Here is a 25,511-nt window from a genome sequence, read left to right on the forward strand (position 1 = left end):
AAGTTACTGTAGTCCAATAGACCTTGCCAGACAACCACTCATCAACATTATTTTAAGCTTTGTAAAACTAACAGTAGATTTTATATACTCAACTAATTTATTTCTGTTCTATCAACCTTTGTAAGAGGAATATTTAAAATAATACCTGATAGCATTTTTTAAGCTGCTAGTCAGCTCTTATTAGGTTTGCTGCATTGTGTCCATTTGTTCCACATAATGTTGGTTAGTGTGCCTCATTTGGAGATGGAAGGTTAACTGCTAGGCAGATGGTTTTACAATATAAGTTAGCTTGGCTTATACAGGGCACTAATGGATGTGTTCTGGAGTCACAAGGTTACTCGGGTTGTGAATATTGATAGGTCACTTCATGTGTGGGGTTTAGTTTTAACATACTCGACTGGTAGTTACATTTATCTTGGGTATTTGATAGGGTCATGGGAAGCACAGCTTCAGTTTTGGCTGCTTTGTTATACATATGAGTGGCGGTGGTACATTCCTTACCAGGTTAACAGGATAGGTTGTCCTTGAAGATGTCTTGGAATGTGTGTTATGTATTTTGGATGATTTACATGTCTTTTCTTTTCTTGCAGATGGGGTCTTGGAACTTTGTGACTGTAATTTGGAATAAGTGGGTATAAGGTGGAGCCTTCTCTTTACATATTAGAGGGTTTACTTTTGTCCTTTTCTTTGTAGATGGTGGTAAGCTGAGTACCAGTTGTGGTGATAGACAGTGAATTTGCAGATGATGGAAGCAGTGGTGAGTGAGGAGGTTACACATGGGGAGCACAAGTGGGCAACAGTTACTGACGGAAATTGCTGAAGTGGAGAAGGCATCATGCGGTGGCTTGAAAAACAGATTTGAAAGGTGATGTTTTGATAGGATGAATGTTCTTGTCACTGGAATGGTGCACAAGGCAGGTCTGAGTAATCACCTTAGTAAGGCATGTTAGACCCCTGTGTTTAATTAGTGGGAGCTGATTATTGCACGCACACACACACACACACACACACACACACACACACACACACACACACACACGCACACGCACACACATGCACACACACACACAAAATCAACATACTAAATCTCCTATAGTTTGATTACCCAGATACACACACACATACAGAATCAACACCCCATACCTACCTCCTGTAGTGTGACTAGCTAGACACAAACACACACCCACACACACACACACACACACACACACACACACACACACACACACACACACACACACACACACACACAATCAACATCCCATACCTACCTGCTGTAGTGTGAATACCAAGACACACACACACACACACACACACACACACACACACACACACACACACACACACACACACACACACACACGCACACACACACACACACACACACACACACTGACAAACACACATCCCCTCTGCTTTGCTGTCTTTACTTGTAACTTGACTTCTTCCAAAGGAGTGAATGAGTGAGCATCATTAAAAGATGGTGTATACTTGTTCATCTGGAGAAAAAAATAGTTTGCTGTGGCAATTCTCTGAATTGCTCTGCTGAGACAGCCCATAGCTATGGCCATTTCTAGGGGAGAACATATCACCAATTATCAATAGCTGCTCCCCTCACTGTGGATTAATCAGTGAGACCACTTTACATGCTACAGGCACCACCAAGGGAAATCTGCAGCAGGAATGTGGCCCCTGAATCAGAAAGACTTACCAAAAAGTGGAAACTTTTGGGACTAAGGCTTCTGTAATGCAGTAAATCTTTTCTCAATCCCAGAGTTTGCATGTATGCTTTTCCTCCAAGAAAAAGCACCAACAAAGCAAATTTAGTTTAATAATCCAATAACTGAATCTCATCAAACCTTGATACAACAAGATGAAGCTAGATCACAGATTCAAAATGATGTTTATTTTGTATTTAATGTTGTATTATATAAATTGTCATGCTTTAAAATTAAGGTAAAACAACAAGGACAATATAATAAATACCACACAGGATTCCAAATGCTATGCAAGATGTATTTCTTTTAGATGCAGTACTGGTGCAGGTCATCGATTGAGTTCTGCGGCATTCAGAAATATTCTACAAATATGTACATTTGATGAAATAAAGAAAGAAATAAAAAGATGGCATCTGAGTTAGTATCTACCCATGGGTTGTTGTCAATGTAAGTGTGTCAACATTAAGCATGTCGATGTTTGTGTGGATCGACCAGTAATAGCAGATCCATATATCTATATATATATATATATATATATATATATATATATATATATATATATATATATATATATATATATATATGTGTGTGTGTGTGTGTGTGTGTGTATATATGAAGAGAGAGGGAAAAATAGGTAGGGGCAACTATACCCATCTTAATGAGCATAACAGCAGTTGGAAGATGTTTAGTTCTTAAAAAGAAAGCACTATTTCAAATCTGATGTTAATGCCTTTTTAGTCCCAAAACATCTAGGGAAAGAGGTAGCTCTTATATTGCATAAAGATCCAGAGGAATGATGATTCTAGACCTAACATACTAGATCCACAAGTGTAGTATCCTGCCCCTATTAGTCCATATGGCAACATTAGACTATCATAATGTGTCTCATAAGGCTTCTATTCATATTAAATGGCTAGAGTTAACTTAACTGTAAGAAATCATATTGGATTAAATAAAAAATAAATCATAGAACATGCTATAAAGAAGCAAAATCATTTTAGGGTACTGGCTGTCCCTCAGAAGGCAATCCCCACTTTCTTATAATTTCCCAAGTCACCAACACTTTTATCTGTAGTATATTGTACATTTTACAACTTGTTTATGTAGTATTTTTGTAGTATAGTGTACATTTTACAACTTGTTTATGTAGTATTTTTGTAGTATATTGTACATTTTACAACTTGTTTATGTAGTATTTTTGTAGTATATTGTACATTTTACAACTTGTTTATGTAGTATTTTTGTAGTATAGTGTACATTTTACAACTTGTTTATGTAGTATTTTTGTAGTATATTGTACATTTTACAACTTGTTTTTGTAGTATTTTTGTAGTATAGTATACATTTTACAACTTATTTATGTAGTATTTTTATAGTATATTGTACATTTTACAACTTGTTTATGTAGTATTTTTATGTAGGGAAAATAGAGTTGTTTTGGTACTCATGCTTTAGAACATGTTAAGGATATTAGTAGTAAAGTTATGAATATTAATTCAGTAAAATAATTTGAGTCTCATAGGTTCATAGGTTCATAGGTTCATACTAGGCTATCTGCCCGAGGGCATTTACAAGCCTAGCCCATAGTTTTGTGGCTTACGCCACCCCTTTAGTATGGGGAACTATACCCATTATTTTGCTGTGCCTCTGTCGAGCAGTGACACTGAGGTAATCCTTGGGGTATATCTGCGATCTCCCATCCATTGGTCAAGATTTCTCTTGAACAAGGCCAGCGAGGTGCTCTGCCTCACATATACCGGGATTTTATTCCACAGCATAGGGAGTCTTTGGGTGATGAATCTATCCCTCCAGCACGTCCTATTAATAGCCATGTCGAGGTTTAAGTTATTATTGTAGGTTTCATTTTTCACTTTTAGACATGAATGTTTTTTTCTTTGAGAACGTTTTACCATCCAGTTTGGACATTATAAAAATCAGTAATGGAGAAAATATTACCAGTTATATCATCAAGAAGCAATTTGGTAATGCTTGTTTACTGCTAATATGAGTAGCGGTCTCAGTGACACATCCTCAGGTAAATTTGTTTTTAGGCATAGGAAAATTAGTAATATTGATTAATTATTAAATTATGTTACTTTTGTGTGATTTGTAGTATGAATTCTATTGGATGAATTTTAAAGTTAAGACTTATCTGTTTAAATGCAAACTTTTTAAATTTGTCTTTACAGGACACATTACTGTGGTACTACACATTGTTTCCCTACAATCACAGCCTGCACATTAATGATTACATGCATTAAAACTGAACAAGAGCTTTTTCAAGAGCTCAAACTCCCAATGCAACTTCCTCATATGGGTGCTGCACCCATCACTCTGTGTACTTTAAATATACTTGATCCCAGATTTTACAAACATGAGGATGAAAAAAATTAGTAATATACATACCAACTGTTTTCTCATTTCTCTGCTTGTACAACCCCTAGTTCACCCAGTAAAACTTGAGAAGTGCTGTGGTTAGTACAGTGGGGTTTGCTGAATATACAACACAGTTCCTAACTGCATATAACAGTAGCAAGTACTCCTCTTGGTAACTGTCGTATTCCTCCAACCCCCTATTCCATGGAACAGTACACCCTAGCGATCACTTGTGCCTTGCTGCCACTTGTACCATCACAGCAGTTTGTATCACCTTCTGTTAGGGTAGTGACATTAGATTTAGCGTTGCTAATTTTTCCTCTGTGCAAAGTGCATCTCATTTCTGATCGATTATTGTTTGCTATTGTGTATCCTAGTCATTGTTTACCACTCTGCTATATTGCAACCTTGTTGCAATACTATAATCCTATATTGCTATATTGTAAACCTGCTCTGGCTTATAGTTTACTTTGTTGCTGTATTACAGACTTGCATATGAAGCCTTGCTCTATTAATTCTACTTATTTTGCACTGTTCTTATAACTGCGGCATCCAGTACTAGAGCTAAGATGGGGCAAAGGGACAGCTAGACTAGGCACAGTCAGCACTGTAGAAGAGATGCTGATCAATCCTTGCATTTAGTGGTGCAATCTCTTTTGTTGGTCAGCTCATAGCTGGATATGAATGCAGACACAGTAGTCATTTAAGCAGCCATGGAAAGATCATGGCTGCTTAAATGATTTACCTTTAGTGTCTAAGCGTGTACCTGTATCTGTGTATATGTGTGTGAGGCTGTAGCATAGGGCCATACAATATTCCTTGATGGTCTTGCATGGGGGGTATGGACCTTCCAGGGATGAGGAGGCCTGTCACCTGTGTTGAAGGGACTCACAATTCCCCTGAATTGTGTGTTATTTCTCTTTTAATGCCCCCCTTGTCAAACATAATTGCTGGAATAAACAATGGAAAATTCCTCACTACACTCAGACATGCAAATAATGTCTTGGCTACTGTTTAGACACTATTAATTTGCACAAATTGTTTTGTCTAATTTACAACTCCGATTGTTAAGCAACTGTATAAATGTTGTACTTGCCACTCTTGTTTGCATCACCATTATAATAACTTTTTACACCAATATCTACAAAATTAATTTGAAAATGACTGACTAACTAGCAGTGTGGAAACGTGTCTGTTGGATTTTGCTCCCTCTTAGTACTCTAGCATGAAATTATTTTTGTGAGTGAATGTGATGTTAGAAATGAAATGTTTACCCAAAACTGGATGTTTTAAATGTAATATGCGAAGGCAGAAAATGAAGCCTTAAAATAACTGTCAGCTATTTTATAATGCATGCAATACTGTGATTATGCTCAAAAAATGAGAAAATGTTTTTTAAAAAAAAGGGGGAAAAGAGAAACTTGTTAAACACCTTTATGACATCAGAAAGGTGCTTAGCAAGTTTTTTGTTAAGCAAAACTACATGCTGTTAAGATTGACTTTCATGGCATGGATTAATAGCTGACAGTACCATCCAGCAAAGCACAGCAGAAGGTAAAACAGCATTGAAATCTCTTAGATACTTCAGTCTGTTGCACTTAAAAACAAAATGTGTGGGAAAACAAATTGTCTAACATCTTTTAAAGCGATCCGCTCTTCACAAGAACATGTTGTTAGTGCCTGGAAGAATTAGGTTGCGGTTATGGAAAAATAATGAGGAGTAAAATGTATTAAATATAGATGGAATATTAATATGTGATATTACTGGAATAGCAACTCAAGACAGACAGGACCTGGGTTTAAACATCACACCAAAACTGTGATACACCCAGAAGTGAAGTAACCTGTCCCCATGCTGCACTGCAGTGTCAGCGATGGAAATTAAACCCAAGTACCTGGTATTGGAACAAAAACTGTAGTCTTATGGTTTTCTAGAATCAAAGACAAATGTGCTATCTGATACACCACTGATAACGCATATTATACAAAATGCTTCCTTATTTTCCCCAAGCTCATTTCCCTAAGCATACTTGCAGGGATTTCAACTATCCATCCTGAAAAAGAAAAAAAAAAAAGAAAAAATAAGCATGTTTACTAAGAAAAAGAGCCCAATTCAATGTAATTAAAATCCTTCCTTTCATAATATTTCCCCTGAATAATAAATTGCTTAAGGTACAGACAAAAAGAGGCAGAGGAAATAATGTTAAGCAGCAAGCATCAGCTAGAAGGAACTATAAATTTAATTCATCATAATGTTTAAACCATAGCATAAGAAAAGTTCAGTGTATCCCACAGGAGAGGGTAAATTAATCTAAATATCTCTGACAGCACCACTTGGGATGTCAAAAGTAAAGGGACATGGATGACTCTAAACTGCTGCAGTACAGTTAAAATATCATGTGTTACTTTCAGTTAAAAGTCAGTTCTAACTCATATGCAAAACAAAGACCGGATTCATAAAGGTTACCACAAAGTGTACAAACAGTGAGTAATGGGGTTTTTGGTGTTGAAAGTTTCACCAGTAGTGTGCCAGTACTTGATATTTTAAACTAGTTTTCTGTTGGTACCACATGAAGAGATACAATGAAACATCACACTTTTTCTGTTCTTTTTATTGTTGGTGAATAGCCTTATATTGGTCCTACAGGAATAATTCAGAAGGCTTCAGGTGGTGATCAAAGGCTGTCAGATGAGAAAAGCTTTTTTAAAGGTCAGTGGGAATGGAAGATGTGTCAAGACAAGACTGCTGTTATATACAGTCATTGTTTTAGTATCTGACAGGATTTATATCCATACTTTGAATAGAGCAATAGAAATAAGGCCAGTACCTGAGAGCTCTATGGTACACTTGTAAATAGTTTAAGGTGACAAATGTTATGAGCATGTTTGATTGTATGACCACTGTTTTTAAATAGCTGGAATGTAATACCACACTCTTGATTCAAGTTGCAGAGGGCTTCTGAGACACAAAGAACAATTAACAACATCAAAATCTTTGACAATGCAGCAATAGTGTATGCAATACTTAAAACAATTTTTGACACTTTTGATTTATTCTTTGAGGCTTGCGATTGTGGTAAAGGGTTGTTAAATTTCTAGATGCCCAAAACGGGATTTTTGTATTAAAATGGGATTTTGCAGGACAAAACATACCCACAACTAATGGAAATGACAGATTTTTTTATGAATTACCAAACGAGACTAGTAGAACTTTAGTTACATTTATTAACTTATAACAAACTAATGTGTAAATATCATATCATAATTTTCTGCAATATTTTGGTGGAAGACAGAAAATATATTTTGTCTAGAAATGATAGACATCTGCACTTTTCAAATTTTTTTCACAGGACTATTTTACTAAAAGAGCAACAAGTGGTACCCTAGAGTAGAACACCAATGTCAGTGCAGAGCACAAATCTGTGGTGAATTTCAGAAAAGGCTGCATTTAAATGGTGACTTTTATTTGTCTATATGTTTATTTTTCCCATTAATCATACTTCTGGACTGATCCAATAGGGCCATCCCAAACATAGCCTGTGAGACATAAAAACAAATGATAATGCATAATAAACTGAGTTACAGTAAGTTAACATTGAGGAAAATAATGTGCCTATAAGTGCAAAACAGAGAGCACAGGTGCAGGAAGAATACACTTTTAAATGAAATGAAACATGTCATTCAAACAGCAGTAGTTGTTGGCAGTTATACATTACCTATATACGGGTCTATACACATATGTACCGATATACAGTATGTATATATAAAAGAAAAGTTATAGATAAGTACAGGTAAAAATTGGGAAGGCTAGCCCAAGATGGGATGAAGTAATTTAGATTTTGTAGACAACTGTATTAGGATGAGGTAAATGGACTAGTTGTAAAGGCTAGTGCAGGGAAGAGTCTGAAAGCAGTGAGATGACTGCACAGTGTATTCCAGAATTCTTTGTATGTGTCCAGTGTAGAGATGTCTGCAGGTGGTTGCAGAGCAGCCTGGTATAAGACTGAACTGTGTTTGGCTACAGCATTCAACTACAGTTGCAATCAAAGACTGCATATGTAAATTTTCGGTGAAATCAGATACATGCATAGTAGGGTAACATTTATTTTTTAGGTACTGGTGTGACCTCAGTAGAGTTTAGATATATATGTCAAAGAGCTGAAGGTTGTTTCGATGTGGGTTGTGGGGTAGAGGGTTCACTTTATATAGGTTAATATTAGTGTTCTGGGGTGTTAAGGTTTTTATTGTTAGTCTTTATAGTTAGCTGTGTAGTCAAGAACTATAAAGTAATATACTTCCCTTTCAAGAAGATCAGCAATATAATATTCTTTAGCCTGAAGATAAATAGGGCAAACTCAGTTTTGGGTGTGAAATCACCTTGACCAAACCCTTTTTCACTAGCATGCTCATTAGACTAGGTATTGATAACATTGGCAGGTCTGGTGTAACCAAAACTGCTCTGTCTTATATTTTTTCTCTTAAAGGGAAACATTTACCAGATCATACTATTACTAATGGATTATTTCTAAGTTTATATAAAACAGTTGTTGCAGTAATATTTCTTCATGACATTTACATTTTTTCTTCTATCTGAGTTTAGCAGCACTTGGTTTCATGCACTGAAGTGGGACCTATTCCTTTTTATCACCTTTTTTATAGGTAGTAGAGAAAGATACTAATGTGGTGAAGTATTTCTGGGGTTTGTATATGTATCACTTGCTAGGGTGTGAAATACAAACTAGATGGCCAGGGATTAACTTTCGCTTTCATTACAGCCTGACATTCAGATTATTCCATCGTGAATTTTACCAGTATATCCTTATATTGGCTAGTTTTGGCCAAGCATCATGTGTCCACGAGCAGCTCGGCATTGCTGCAGACTGCTGTGGGGTTGAACTCAGTGCAGCTAAATGCAGGAACAGATCTCTGGCACAGTGCAAGAAAAGGCAAATGATATGGTAAGACATGCTAGAACCATGGCCAGGCAGAATGCAATTTCCCTTGGGAGGCACCTCCAAATCTTATTAAGTTACCACCAGATAATCAATTTCTTCTGTTCATCATTAGGACTGACTATGATGGTGAAACTGTAATAATTAGAGGTGGTGTGGACACTGTTCCATCAAACCAAAGGCTGCAGCAGCATTTGCATTCATACACTACTGAAGGTTGGTTTAAAATATACGTCTTTTAAATGCTTAACACTTAATGGTGACAGACAGTGCTGTAATTAAACACATTATAATTCTTGTTATTTGGTCAGCCTTGTACACTGGCAGCTAAAGAAAATGAAGGCAGACTTCATGGCAAGTGTCCCACTTCCCCCTTGGAAGCATGTTATACCATGCTGTTGCCCTGCTATTAAAGTGCTGTAATAATTTCTGTTACAGACTCAGCATCAGAAACAAACTTTGGTCTGGAAATACAAGAGTCAAGCTGGACTCAGTTTTACGTGGGAAAGAGCACAGGGAACTGTCCAGAAATATGGGGGAAGATCGCATGATACTAACATTGTCTCTCAAGACAGTAATGTCAGCACTCACAGTGAACAATTACTACACATTTCTCACGTCAACAGTCATCAACACCTAAGCGAACCTCATGTTCCATGTCAGGCTCATGGTCACATACCACTGTCAGGTCAGTGACAGGAGGATCACCTTCCTTCTCTACATCACACCATTCCCCCAAATCTCCTTACAATTCTCATGGTAGCCTATCGTCCAGATCAGTTGCACCATTACCAGGCCTATTGATAGGAGATGTGTATGACTCATTTGATCTGGAGCTACTGTGACATAATATTTATTTATAAATAAGTCTGCATAATGAAAATACGGTTTAGTTGGGGGATGGGGGGGTTAGCGTGGTATATATGCCACGTTATACCAATTCCAGGCATTACTTTCTCCATATACTGAAACTGCAATCTTGTACACTTGTCTTTAAATGCAATTGTGTTGTGGGAAGGAGGGGAAATCTATGTAGATCTGTTAATTATCAGATACAGACATTACCATTCCATATGCTTACAGTTAGATAAGAAATCAGAACAGCAATGAGCCAACGTGTCCAGATCCACTACATTACATTGAAATAATCCTCCTGCCATATACACTTAACTGCTGCCAGTAAAACCTCATTATTACACAAATAAAGAAAGATTCTGACCTTATAAATATTGTAAATGACAATAATAATGATAAAAAGAAATCTGATATACAGTGCAGCATAATTCTTTACAGAGAAATTGCTAATGAAAATTACACTTTTCATTGCTGACAGTAACACTTTCTATTGAATACTAAATAAATAATTAAACAAAACAGTTATTAAATATAGCAAGTGCAGCTGTTGACTGATTTATTCAACATCACTGCACAGGAATCAGTGATCACTCAGTTAAGCAGCTAGTAATAACAACATATTTTAAGATGAGATAGAATGTCAGATGAACAGACAGTACATGCAGCACACAGCATAGCCCACAGGTATCACTGTATGCATCAGTTATGGTCTATGTGTGTGTTTTTAAAGGAAACAATTACCTGGATGTCCTGGTCTGTAGTTCTTGACTAGATGCCATGCTGTGGGGGTCCCTTACTACTGCTGCTGCCAGCTGATCATTATTAGTCATAGTGGGACTAGAAGTGGGAGCTGCAGTGACAGCATGGATCACATCACCACCATATTGGCACATAATCATATTATGTAGAATGCAACAGGCAGTGAACATCCTACACGCAGTAGCTGGGTCATACTGAAGTACACCCCCTGACTTGTCCAGGCACCTGAAACAGCTTTTCAGGAGGCCAAACATCCTCTCTATCACAATACGGGTTTGGGACAGGGATGTGTTATATTTCTGCTCCTCAGCTCCAGATGTATTTCTAACTGGAGTCATGAGCCATGGCGCCGATGGATATCTGGCATCCCGTTTAAAAAAAAAGGAGTGGGGATAAGAAAATACAGATTAATATACAGCAATTACATTTAACATGTAAAACTACTTACTTAAAAATATTGAAAACAAGATGGCCAGCGGGCATCCTACCATAGGATCAGAGGAAGTTACTAGGCTATTGGTCCTAAGGCTCTTATAAGCCTAGCCAACAGTTTAGCCCATACATAAACAAATCAGCACCCGATGCCCTGTCCAGCAGGGACATGGGTGGAATCCCAGGGATATATTTTCTATTTCCCATCTAGTTATCCAGGTTGTGCTTAACAAGGGGTAAAGAGGTACTCTGCTTGATGTGGACAGGAAGTCTATTTCATAGATGGGGGGGGGTCTCTGGGACATAAGTCTGTCCTGCCAACAAGTCCTATTGATGTCACAGACCAGGTTGAGGCCGTGTGTGTGAGTTACTTGAGTGGAGCTTGACTTATGGTCCCATCAAGGCAGGGTCGAAGATCGCCTTGTATGCCAGACAGAGGTCACCTCTGAGGAGTCTGTATGAAACAGAGTAGAGGCTTTTAGCCTATCTCTGTATGGTAGATTTTTGAGACCCTGGATTCTCCTGGTGAGGAACGTCTGTAGTCTCTCCAGCTGCTGCATTTGCTTTGCGAGGTACATGCCGAATGGGGTGTTGTACTCAGTAATGGGCCTTATAAGGGAAGAACACAGGGATGTTATGATCACCTTGTCCCTGGATGAAATATTCTTACTTATGAGGTGGGCCATGTAGAAAGTTTTCCATACAATGGAAGCAACATGGTGGTCAAAAGTCAGGTTGTTATCAAATGGGTGCCCAAATCCCTCACGTCTAACTGCATGCTTAGGATATTGGTATTAATATGATAATTTGTGGGGACATCACTCTCCCCAAAGGGGATGATGATGATGCATTTTTTGTATCCAGCTTGAGGCCATGTTTCTGGCACCAATCATTTGTTTGGGTGAGGCCCTCTTGAAGGATGTCCAGGTCACTAAGAGAAGTGATGACAACTCCTAGCTTGCAGTCATCTGCAAACTTGGTCAGCCATAGCCCATCGGTTTTGGCCTGCACCTCAGAAAAGTATATCCCAAATAACAGAGGCCCAAAGACCAAACCCTGGGGTACACCACTCGATACAGATCTACTGCTTGAGGTGGCTTCGCCTATTTTGACTAGGTGGGTTCTATCAGTGAGCCAGTTAGCTACCCATCTAGTAACATATGGATTGATGCCTACATGCCATGCAGGAAGAGGCAGTAGAGTACAATAGTGTGCCAGATAAGGGAATCATTTTCATTATGAGGATGCTGGAGAAAAACATTGGTGATGCCCCCCCATGAATCATACACTACCTGACAACTGATGGAATGGTAGCCCTTCCTATTGTGGTACCGCATACCCTGTAGACCAAGAGTAGGTCTAATTGTGACATGGGTGCAAACTATCTCACAGAGTACCTCAGGGAAATGTGCCAGCCATAAAAAGCACACATAGTCTGAGGTGACCCTGGGAAATAGATGTACTGATCTGCATATGCCAAGACTACATCCAGGAACTCCTTCAGCATCTTCAAAGCAGAAGACTGTGAGATCCCCAAGGTGCCCTCAGACTGTCTCTGAAAGGTCCCTGTGGCAGGTTTAGTGAGGGCTATGCATACTTTGTTGTACAAAGGAATAAAAAGTCCATGTATTCCTCCAGTGTAGCTATGGTGGTCAAACATGCACACTAAGACCTTTATAATTTCCATGTCCACACTAAACCTATTAAGGATTTCTTGATTATCAAAGTTGTAATGAGTAATCCTTTGCCTATATCTCTACCTTCATGGTTGGTGAGGGCCACTGGGCACGAATGTTTTTTTTTCCTGGCCAAGATAAGCATCTCTGAAAGAGAAATAGCAAAGCTTGCAGCAAGAGATAGCATTTTCACCAACTGCAACTCTGATACATTTGGCTAGTCTTTGCTTTTTATATCACATTTGAGACAAGCACAGGAAAGAGGGGAAAAGCTGATTATGAATTGCAAATGATATAAAATAACCTTAATTAGCATTATAACATTTACGTCACTTCTCATTACCATGTCATTATCTTCTCGTTTGTACACCTATAATCGGTGACACCGTGAATTGCAGTAAATGGCCTCTATGAATTGTAGCTCAGCTGCACCTGTCTGCACTCACCCACTGAATTCCCTAACATATGTGCATTACTGACTATGAATACCACCCAGTATGTTAGTAAATACATCAACAGCTAAGCATATGAGTTTTGGGAGGCATAGTCTGAAGGGTGCATATTTAATACAGCACACAGTGAATAAAACTGGATTTATTTAAGGAATTGGGGTATATGGACAGATCCATCTTTGGGTTTTTCTGATTATATCAATCAAATAGTTAATAACAGTTACACAAAACCTATAAGCTGTATAAAACATTTATGCAGATTAAGAAATTAAAAATAATTATATCATTGTTTGTACATTACTGAAGACCCAAACTAGAGTATGGAATAGTAATATGAACATCTGGTAAGAAAACTATCATTAGTAAATTGAGAGAAAACTAGTAGAGATATATCATTATACCATGGGTATCCATGGATGTAAAAGTTTATTATGACAGAATAAACTGTATAGTCTGTCATATATAGGTATATACTTAGGATGAGACCGTATTCCAGTATATAAAGCATTTAGAGACAAATATCTCTGAGAATGCTTAGGGTTATCGAAGTTATTATCAAAAGTATAAAAGAAAGCTGACCCAAGAGCTTTCACTGTCTCTCTTCTTCACATATATATATATATATATATATATATATATATATATATATATATATATATATATACAGAGAGAGAGAGAGAGAGATGTAGCAAAGCTTCAGAAGAAAGATTTCAACAAATCAGAAAATGAACAATTGCACATTTGTTTGCATACATTAAAAGTTTGTGCTCACCAGTGAATTCACTGAGAAGTAGTATTTATTCAGATTTAAAAAAAATATTAGATGAAACACCTCATGATTATTTCATATATTTGTAGTTTAGGAAGTAAAGAATCAAATACTACTGCAGCTTTCAATCTGATTTTAATAAATAAAGAGCAGTGGACAATCAAAGGCAAAGTAAGCAATGGAGGACAGCATGTCTTAATTACACTCAAGTTATTCAAATTAAAGTCCTGCATAGTATGTATTCTGGTTTACAGGTCTGTTCCATAATCCCAGGACATGTCTGTTTCTCTGGAGTACATCAGCATGCCCAGCTTTTACAGGAATTACACTTTTTTTCCTGTTTGATATGGTATTTTAAATCATCATTTTTCACTGCTACTGAAAGAGAACATCAGTATAGTTTTGAGTATTTTACAATTACTAACTGTAAAAGCAGTGTGTGCATTTTAAGCTTACATCTTGGATACATTTTATCTTTTCCTGATTTACTTTCCATCCGACTCAGTATTCAATAAGAAAGTTGCTTTCCTGCACCCAAAATCTAATTTTAAAGTGAGCCTTGAGACCAATTTACTAGCATGGCCTTCAGGGCTAAAACTAATGTCATTTTATAGATGTAAACATCATATTCGATAACCATCCCAAAAATAAAAACATTTTACTAGTATCTCACATTTACACTACAATTTCGTGCTATGTTTCTGTTGTGACAAGTCATTTTAGTTGCCTACCTTCATCCAGTAAATTAGCTGAGTTTGTATGGTGACTGGTAACTGAACCTCATCTCAAAGATACATGCATCACCAATGATGTATACAATTCTTATCGACACTGTTCCCTTGTCACTATTTAATGTAATACATTAGCCAAATTATGTAAAAAGATAGGATTTAGTCAGGTCAGAAATAGTTCCACTGTAATTAATGCCTTGAAAAAGAAGAAAATTAAACTAATGTAAGATTTAATTTTCTTAAATGAAATGGACCTGTTTGTTGTATTTGCCCTTCCTATTATTAAGGTAATTAATTCATTACATACAAAAGTGCATCAATGCATTGATCATTATGAAGGAAACACAAAGCTGCTATAAAGTTGATTACAAAAACATATTATCTTCAAAACAGGCAAATGCATATCAGCCAGCCTGCTTAGAAAGTTACTAAGCAAAGCTTTTGAGATAACAAAGAAGTTACATCATTTTCTTTAATCACCCACAGAAAAAGTTATGATCAGAAGTAAGTAACTTAACCTGCATTTGGCTTGTGTGTGTTACCTCAGAAATATATCAGGATCATAGGAAATCTTGGGCATAATCAGAAACTCTAAAATTCTAGGTATTTCTTTATATTTTTGGGTGCTCAGATTGTGTATGAAGATTACAGCTTTATTTGCATAATGATGCTTGCATTTTAATGAACTAATAGGCAATAACTTTAAACTAAGTGAAAAAAGATAACTGAATAACACTGATTACGATTCAGTACAAAAGTTAGCATCTTTGTAATACATGCCATCGTATTCTAGATTATACCTTTTCCATTCCTGGGGAAATAAGAGACAATCATTTTGCTTTCTCTCATCTTATGACCTGTGATAGTCCATTTCTACTCAGTACAGCTACATTTAAAATTTCACTACAATTTTCCTTTTTATATTTCCTTCTTATGACAAAATAATAATGTAAGTAGGAGTGGCACACTACAAAAAAAAAAAAAAACATTTGCCTGCATTTATGTCCCATAATGCTGGTCAAGTGAAAATACTGATCATTACAAATTACAAATGTACAATATTAAAATTCCACAATCTAAAACATGTATGAAAGAAACAATTATTTTAAAACAAAACAATTAAGAAAATATAACAACAGCAGAAGTCCATGATCTGAGACACCCATGAATGAAAGAATGATTGAAACACCAGGAAGAACATAGATGGAAAAGCTAAGCATATGCACTTTATGAAGTAACTACTCTAGTTGTTTCAATGAAGAATATATCAGTTTTCATCTAACAACACGGAAAGCATCTAGTTAAGCTGAATAAACAAAAACAACTGTCTTACTAATATACTGTTTCTACTAATCCCTTGTGGTAAAAATCAAGTCCACTGCTATGTAAAAACAATGTTATAAATGGAATTCTGTACATTCATGCACATTAACTAAAGATGTCCTACGTGGCAATGAACTCATATTCAGAAGAATAGTGATGTGCACTAAAAATACCACTATACCACAAATTACTATCACATGGCAGAGCAAGGTAGTTGCAGATGGTTATTTCAATTATGATTTTGCACTAGCTCAGGTACATGCAAACAAACCTAAGTATACAGTACATGATGTGCAGCACATATAGTATGGAAAAGCTGGCGCATCATATACAACATGAAAATTACACATATGGTGCTAAACTATCTACATATAAACAGCACGTTTGGTACTTACAGCAACAGATATTTGCAATTTGCAAAGCACAACAGAATAATGTTCAGAAACAGTATTGCAAGTGACCTGGACCACATTAGTACATGCAAGTATACTGAAAGCTGTAACTATAGAAAAGCTGTGTACTCTTTCATAAATCAAATGATGAACAAGGTGCACCCACAGCCTATTAAAGAGGGTAACACACAGTCCATCTTTGTATACCTGCAAATGGCACCAGTTATTCTTGAAGTACAAATAGCAGTCCATGGATTGTTGCTGCGATGTGCAGCCAAAATTTTCCCATCTAATACTTATAACTCACACCAACACATATTACATAGCCAGTGACATCATACTTCTGACAACGGAACAATATGATGTCACAGTGCTGAGCAATTTGATATTGCAGAAAGATGATTCTTTTGGAGACATGGCACGTGTGTATTATTTTTAAGTGCATATGCTCCACCTTCTCTCTGAAATCATGCACACACAGCTGGAAAGTCTTGGTTATTGTCACACTGTCGCCCAGGGAAAGTGTATATATTGTACAGCACAAACACGAAGAAACATTGATTGTACTGGTTGGCATATGAATATGACTTCCCTGTCTTTGTCTTGGGGTTGTCTAAAGGGAGAGGGAACAGAATCTCTCTCTTTGTTGATAATTCAAAGATATATTACAGACATGTAGGTTGCAGGTTCCTATTACGCGATCGAAAATCCCATTAGGCGAATACAAAGATGTCGAACCGTATTGCGTGAATTACATAAACCCGGAATATTCAAAACCGCAAATTTCGTAATGTCGATTTGTTTTGGTTGGCTCGTCTGCGGTATAGCTCCGTAAGGTAAGTGTGCGATAAATAGGACTTTAGTGTTAGGATTTGGGTTAAAGTAAGTGCATAGATAGGTAATGTATGTAAGAGTGTAGTGTTAGGTGTAGGTTTTTTTTTAAGTGTACATATGTGTATGATTTATTTTGTTTATGTGCATGTCTGTAGGGGATGTGTGCGGTAGTTATGGACCTTAGGGTTAGGGAGGGGTTAAGGAGAGTGCATAGATAGTTGTGTTTGTGGTGTTTAGTGTAGTGTTGGAGGTAGGGTTTTGGTGCTTTAGTTTAAGTTAGAAGTAGGGTTTGGTTAGTGTATGTATGTAGTTTATTTATTTTGTTTGGGTAGGAAGTATGTAGAGGTTGGTGGGGTTGGCCGACTATGACAGTTCGATATTTTTTTTTCGCGGTTTAGTGCATTCTGAATTTTTGCGGTTCACTGTATAGGGGTCAATGTTTCGGTATTCTCACATAGGGTTTTTCATTGTGGTAATATAGACCCGTAGGTTGCACATTCCTAAGCAGTGCGCAGAGACAATGCAAAACAATAAAAAATAAAGCACTCCATCATTCTTCCTTTAATCAGCATATAGTGTACAATGTATTAGATCTAACAGATAAAATGAATCACAGACTCGCAGATAATATTTTTGCCAAATTCTCATGCTCAGCAGTGTCAGTGTAACCGATGATCCACAAAGAATTATTTAAATATAAAAAACAGTAAGTCACATGACTAAAAATTAGAAATGATCACAACTTTCTGCTCTACAGTAGTATTATATCTAAACATAACATAATAAATATTCCAGTACTCATGACTTGCCAAGATTCATGCATTAATTAAATATGCATATTTCATGTATAACAAACTAGTGAATACTTTAATAAATAAGTAAATAAATAAATAACCCCAGCTATTTACTGCACTGTGATTGATATCCCATAATAAATTTAAAGCTGTGCAATCAAATTATGTATATATAATAAAAAGGAAGGAAGAATAAAACAAAAAAAAATAAAACAAAAATGAAAATGAAGACTTTGGAGCTGAACTCAATGAAAATTTATTAAACGCCTTTGTCATCTAATAACTGGACTTCTTCAGAATAAAAAAAACACATCCCCACCATGCTTATATATACACACTCACAAATAAAATAATTAAATTGAACAATTCTTTAATTAACCAACTAAACAGTTAACAATCAAGCAGCATTTATAGAAGACTATGTAAAGAGCCCATAAAAGATTGGGATAGGGCAAGAAAGTAACAAAAATCCCCTCACTAAAAATCACAGTTTTCACAAATGAAAAATAAATAAATAGACCTATGTGTGTGTGTGTGTGTGTGTGTGTGTGTGTGTGTGTGTGTGTGTGTGTGTGTGTGTGTGTGTGTATATATATATATATATATATATATATATATATGATTGTATGTGTGTGTGTGTGTGTGTGTGTGTGTGTGTATAAATACATAAAAAATTCACAAATATTGAACAAAAAATACATTTTTCTTCACAGTGAAATAAGCTAAAATAAATTCAATTCTAACATTACAATTTCACATCTGTACTAAATAAAATATCAGATGTTCACAAAACATGCTTTTTAAAACACTGGACAAAGAAGTAGCCTCATTCAAACCTGGGTATTTGGTGACATTGGTTCTTAATTGCCATTTAAGCTCTAAAAACTCTAAGAAATCTTCAAGTGGTCCACCCCTCTGACCCAGGTTGGCCTGGTCAATAACTATAAATCTAAAACAGTGATCAGGGTTTTGTATCAAATGTTTATACGAAGCATTTCTAACATCCTTTAGCTAAGTTTATCGATAGCTGTACAAAAAATATTTTTAATGGTAATCCTTATATTTTAAAATATTCCTGGGACTTTTTAACTAGGATTTCTGATGACTTGTTTTATGAAGATCTGATATTTGTTACCATTGACATTCAAGATTTATATTCAGTGATCCCTCTTGACATCAGAATTGAGTGGTTCTATAAATATTTGTGTTTTTATGTGGGTTTGGATAAAAATAAAGCTGACACCCTTAGAATTTTTATGACTATGGTGTTAGAAAATAATTACTTGATTTTTGAGAACCAATTGTCCAGGCAGATAAAAGGGGGTAGCCATGGGGCAGTATGTGCCCCTATGTGTGCAAACACTGCTTTCCTTTTGGTAGTTAAATTATTTTGCCATTTCTGAGTTTCAGGGTTTTTGGGTCTTTTACAGATGTTATTCAGATGATATGATCTTTTTCTGGAGGGACAGTGAGCAGAGGTTGAATAAGTTTTATGACTATCTACATTCTGCTACTGAATTTCTTAGGTTAACAATGAACATTGAAGGAAGTTTGGTTAACTTTTTGGATCTTACTATTTGTATGAATAAGAGTAAGAATTGTTTTGAGTCGACTATCCATGGTAAACCTACATACTCTAATTCTTTTGTGCATTTTGATAGAATGCACCCTGAGCATCAGAAAAAAGCCCTGGTTAAAGGGCAATGTGTGAGTCTGGCCAGCATGATTAGTGAGGATATGGAATTTAAAGATGAGGATGATAAGTTATTTAATATGTTTAAAGTTAGGAGATATCTGAAAACCTTTCTTGCAAATATATTTAATGAATTAAATGAAAAAGGGAGAGTGGGGTATTTTGTTCTAATTTTAGGAATGGGTACCATGACACTGCTTAGTTAATGTAGAGAGCAAAGTTCTCCTCAGTTTTTAATAAAGCTCTACTTGTCACCTACAATGGTCATTTTTATGATTTGAGGGCCATAGCTGAAATCAACTGGAAAATTTTGGGGGTTGATCAAGAGTATTTGGAAAGTGTGGGTGTGAAACCTGTTATTGTATATAAAAAGGATGTGTGTTTTAAAGCATTGTTGGAAAACCCTGAAAAAGATGATAGTGTAGGCAAAATGGTTGTGTGTGGCCACTGTGTGCAGAGTCCTTTTATCATTGAAGGATCCAATTGTTGACTGAAGGATTTGGGGTGATAAAGTTGCACCACAGATTTTACTGTGGTAACAAGAGGGTGGTATTCTTAGCTCAATGCAAATGTTGCACTGTATTTTATATTGGCAAGGTGAAGCTAAGCCTGAGGAAGAGGATCTATCAGCACAATTACGATATTGCTAAAAAGGATGTTAGAAATGCTTTATATAAACATGTAATACAAAACACTGTCCATGGCACTGGATTTATGAATACTGACCTGTGTCAGAGGGGTGAACCACTTGAAGATTTCATAAAATTTTTGGAGCTACCAAATATCCAGGTTTGAACGAGACTATGTCTTTGTCCAGTGTGTTAAAATTAAAAGCTGATAATTTTATTTAGTACAGATGTGGATTTGTAATGTTAGAATTTAATTTATTTCAGCTTATTTCATGGTGAGGAGGAATGTATTTTATATTCAATATGTGGGATTTTTTTAATATAAATATCTATCTATATATATATATATATATATATATATATATATATATATATATGTATATATACATATACATACATAGGTCTATTTATTTTTTATTTATGAAAACTGTGATTTTTAGTGAGGGGATTGTTGTTACTTTCTTGCCCTATCCCAATCTTTTATGGGCTCTTTAACATAGTCTTGTATAAATGCTGATTGATTGTTAACTGTTTAATTGGCTCATTAATTAATTGGTCAATTTAATTATTTTAATTGTAAGTGTGCATATATAAGCATGGTGGGGATGTGTGTGTGTGTGTTTTTTTTATTCTGAAGAAGTCCAGTACAAAAACGCTTAATAAATTTTCACAAGCGCTTAATACATTTTCACTGAGTTCAGCTCCGAAGTCTTCACCTTCATTTTTGTTTTATTCTTGGTTCATGCAGTTGTGTTTCATTTTTTGGAATTAATAACAAAAGGAAAGGTTGCTAGCTAACTAAATAAGTAAATAATACTTATTGGAAATTCATTATATCAGAGTAAATATGATGCTAAGTGAGAATGATCCAACTCCCGAAGAATAACATTCTCAAAGCTGGAGGCCCTTGCGTCCCACTTTAAGCTTAGCCAGTTTTCCTTTTTATACTTGAAGAAACCTACTCTATTTGGTTATACTAGCCTCACCCATCCCATGGTCAATAATTATATATTATCCCCAATGAGAATAACTGGGATCATACCACAAATAATTGGAGGGGACCCCATGCATGGCATAAGGCATTTAGGAGCTGCCTCAGTCAATTAGTAGTATGGGGGATATCATGAGGAACATTTCCTGTTTCCCATCCAAAGATGTAAGTTGTGCTTAAATATGGACAGGGATGAAATTTGTTTTATGTGGATGAGGATTATCACCCACAGCAGCTGTATCCTCTTTAAGAAATACCGATCCCTCCAAACCATGCTGTTGAAGCTGCAGAAGAGGTTTAGATCCTTAAATCAAGTATTTCAGTTCCCATTTGACTTTCTGATGTGCAGTAAATCCATCAGAAATGGGCCAGAGGATGTCTTGCATGGCAGACACAGGTCACCTCTTAGCAGTTTGAAGGATACTGAGTATAGTGATGAGAGCATGAGTTCGTCCATGTAGGACATGTTGTTTAGGCCTTGTGTCCTTTTAATAGGGAATCTTAGTTGGCATTCCAGTTCTTGCATGTGTCTGGACAGATACATGCCAAAGGGGGCATTATATTCCAAGACTGGCCTAATGAGGGCTGAGTAAAGAGGAACAGTGACATCCATAGATCTAGACATAAACTCTTTGTTTATAAACTGTGTAATATAGAAGGACTTTCATATAAAAATAGACACATGTTAGTCAAAGATTAGGTCACTGTGCACATAAGTTCCCAAATACCCAACAGCTGGGTCAGTTCTATGGGCCATATTGTCAATGTGGCCATTCCCTGGGGCAGATGACTTTCTAAAGGGTACAATAATGCATTTTTTGGCATTTAGTTTCTGTCCATGATTTTGGTACCAGTTTTTTTACTTGTGAAAAAACTTCCTGCAGGATGGCTAAGTCATTTAGGGATTCACTGACTGCTCCTAGCTTGCAGTCATCTGCATACTTAGTCAGCCAGAGCAATTTAGTATTGGCTATGACTTTAGAAATGTAGATGCTAAACAGGACAAGTCACAGCACAAAACCCGGGGGGACTCTACTGGTGGATGACTGGTCTCTTTGTGGAGGTAACCTACCCTATTTTGATAATATGCATCTTATCTGTGAGCCAGTTGGCAATCCAACAGGTTACATAGGGGTTTATTCCAGTTTATTTAGCTTTTCTACTATGCCTGAGTGGGAGTTGTGTCAAATGCTTTGTTCAGGTGGAGGCATGTAGTGTGTATTGTTCTGCCTTCTTCCATTGCTTTTGTGACCTTGTTGCAAAAAAATCCACCAGACTGAATAAGTATAATCTGACCCTGACAAATCCAAAGAGAGATGGGTCCAATGTTTTGAGGTTCCATATGTTCTGACTGATTAAATTCCATGTTAAGTCTTTCCATGGTTTGCATATAAAACTGGTCAGACTTATGGGTCTGTAATTGTCTGGGTCTGTGGAAGATCCTTCCTTATGCCGGGAAATTCTCCGTTCACATGGTACAAAACCTGTATGGAGGCTGAGATTAAACAGTGTTGAAAAGGGTGTGGCTAAATCATGCTTCATGCTATTGAAGACACATCCAGGGATATTGTTAGGACTGACTGATGCAATGCTTTTAGCTTTTGATAGCTCTTTTAGGACTTGGTGTTGTGTGATATATGGAGGTTAGCCAGTTACAGGTATATTTCCAGAGACAAATGGAGGGGAGACAGGGGTAAAGTTAGACCTCAGTCAGTAGGTTTGCTACATCTTCAGCCTCAGTGTAGATAGCATCATTCACAATCAGCTCAGGCCATTGCTTGTGATTGCCTTTGGCTTGGGTAGCTATTTTAGCCTCAGACCTGGCTTTGATGGATTTTATTAAGCTCCTGAGTTATGAGTTTATTTCAGTGACAAGGACATTCTTGGAATAACTCTTCTTACTTTTGTTCAAAATAATTTTCCTTTTATTATAAAGTTTGTTGAGATTATGGTTCCACTATGGAGGTTTGTTTCTGAGATTAGCCAACACTTGTTACCTACATGCTGGTATAGTGTGGCGGTGTATATTTCTGCATAATCAGTGGAGTTAACTGGATTTGGTGGGGATTTGAACCTCGCCAAAGTATCACTTAAAAGTAGGTAGCCTGTCTTAAAAACATTTCTAAAGGTACATTGGGTGGAAGGGATCTCTGGTTTCCGTTTTATTTCAAAGGAGACTGCTTTATGGGCAGACCTAGCAATTGATGAAGATATGCAAGGGATGGTGCAAGATGTTTCCATATTAGTAAGGACAAGATCCAAGAAGTTATTCACCCTGCTGAGTACTCAGACCAATTTGTTCCAGGGCATCTGTATTGACAAAGTCCAGGAATCTCTGTGCTTGTGCACTAGTGATGGTGTAGGTATCCCAGTCTATAGCTCAGTAGTTTAGATCACCTTGGAAGATGGATTGGTTTAATGAGTGATTTTAGTTCCTGGATACAGGTGTGTTGATTTCTTTTATCATAGCAGAAGTTCTATAGCTAGCTAATATATGGTAAGGGATCCTTCATAGGTTCCCCGGGGTGAATTTCCTATTCCCCATCCAATCATCAAGATTTATCTTGAAGAGTGCTAATGAGGAGCTTTGTTTGATATGGATAGGTAGTTTGTTCCAGAGTATGGGAAGTCTCTGGGACAGGAATCTATCCCTCCAGCATGTTCTGTTTATTGTGGTGACAAGGTTTAGGTCCCTAGAGCATGTAGCTTGGAGGGATTGGGATTTCTTTAAGTGAAGCATGTTCAACAGCTCTGGGTTTGACATAGCTTTATATGTTAGGCAGAGATCGTCTCTGAGTAGACGATGTGACGGAGTAAAGCTGGAGATTTTTGAGACGGTCTGCGTAGGGAATCTGTTTGAGGCCGATAATCCTCTTTGTGAGGTATTTCTGCGACCTTTCCAGTTGTTGTAGATGTCTTGTGAGATTCATACCAAAAGAGGTGTTGTACTCTATAATGGGTCTAATGAGTGATGAGTAGAGGGGAACAATGACCTCTTTTTTCCTGGATGAGAAACCTTTTTTGATGAGGTGTACCACATAGAAGGATTTTCTGACTATTGTGGTGATATGATTATCAAAGGAGAGACTACTGTTCACCTGTGTACCAAGGCACACCTAGATCAAAAATTAATCCTTTTTACTCTACCCTCTTTTTTTCTACTATTCATAATGAAAAGGAAAACGAAAATTAAAAATAAAAAATAAAAAAAATATGTAAATTATTGTGAATACATCCCTGTTACCTTGGTGTATTCACATTACAATTCATCTCAATAAAATGTGTGTATACATTAAGGTAACTGAATACTGGGTTAAACATAATATGACATAAGCCTCATTACACAAGCTATAGAAATAGATTCATTTATTCCTGGGGGTGAAGAGGTGTTTAATTTTAATTGCCAATGCAATTCTCTACGTTCTATCAAATCATGCCAGAGACCCCCCAACAAACTTTGATGAATGGTGTCGATGCCAAAAAACAGAAAACCATAATCCAGGTTCTTTTCCAGAAGAAGCCTAGCCAATTAATTACCCACAGACAATTGTATAGTTTACTGGGTAAGCAGAAATTGTACATGTTAGATGTATTGCACACTATACAGTTGGAGCAGAATCATGTAGAAGATTTAATGAGCAGACTTCTTTGTGGTTTACCTCCATGTCCTAAAAGAAAATGCTTACTTGATAAAGAGGCAATGTTTGAATGACTGTTATCCAGAAGGGATGAGTTAACTGCATGTAGATTCATTGAATTAGTTTCTCAATATTGTTCAAAGTTTTGGTGCAGAAATATGTCCATGGACTATTTACTTTCAGTTATAACTTACATATTGTGGATGCCAGCAAGTGGATTAAGAGAATACGGCATAACTTCTATATGGTGCATGTTCTATTTCTACTTACGATGGGGTGCTTTCCTGTATTTTCACATTCTACTGTATGTTTGACATGTAATTGAAGCTGTATTTTTCAGTGATGGTATTGGCCAACAGCAGTAATATACGTTAGTATATCTGTAGTATATATTTTAATTATGAACGTCTTTTTTTGAAACTGCTTTACAGAACTGAGGTCAGAATTACAAGCCTTAAGCTGAAGAGTAGCTATTGATGTAATTTATAAAAGCAGCA

Source organism: Protopterus annectens, chromosome 16.part0 (assembly GCF_019279795.1).
Source record: "Protopterus annectens isolate FY-2018-M chromosome 16.part0, PAN1.0, whole genome shotgun sequence".
In the NCBI taxonomy this organism is placed as follows: Eukaryota; Metazoa; Chordata; order Ceratodontiformes; family Protopteridae; genus Protopterus; species Protopterus annectens.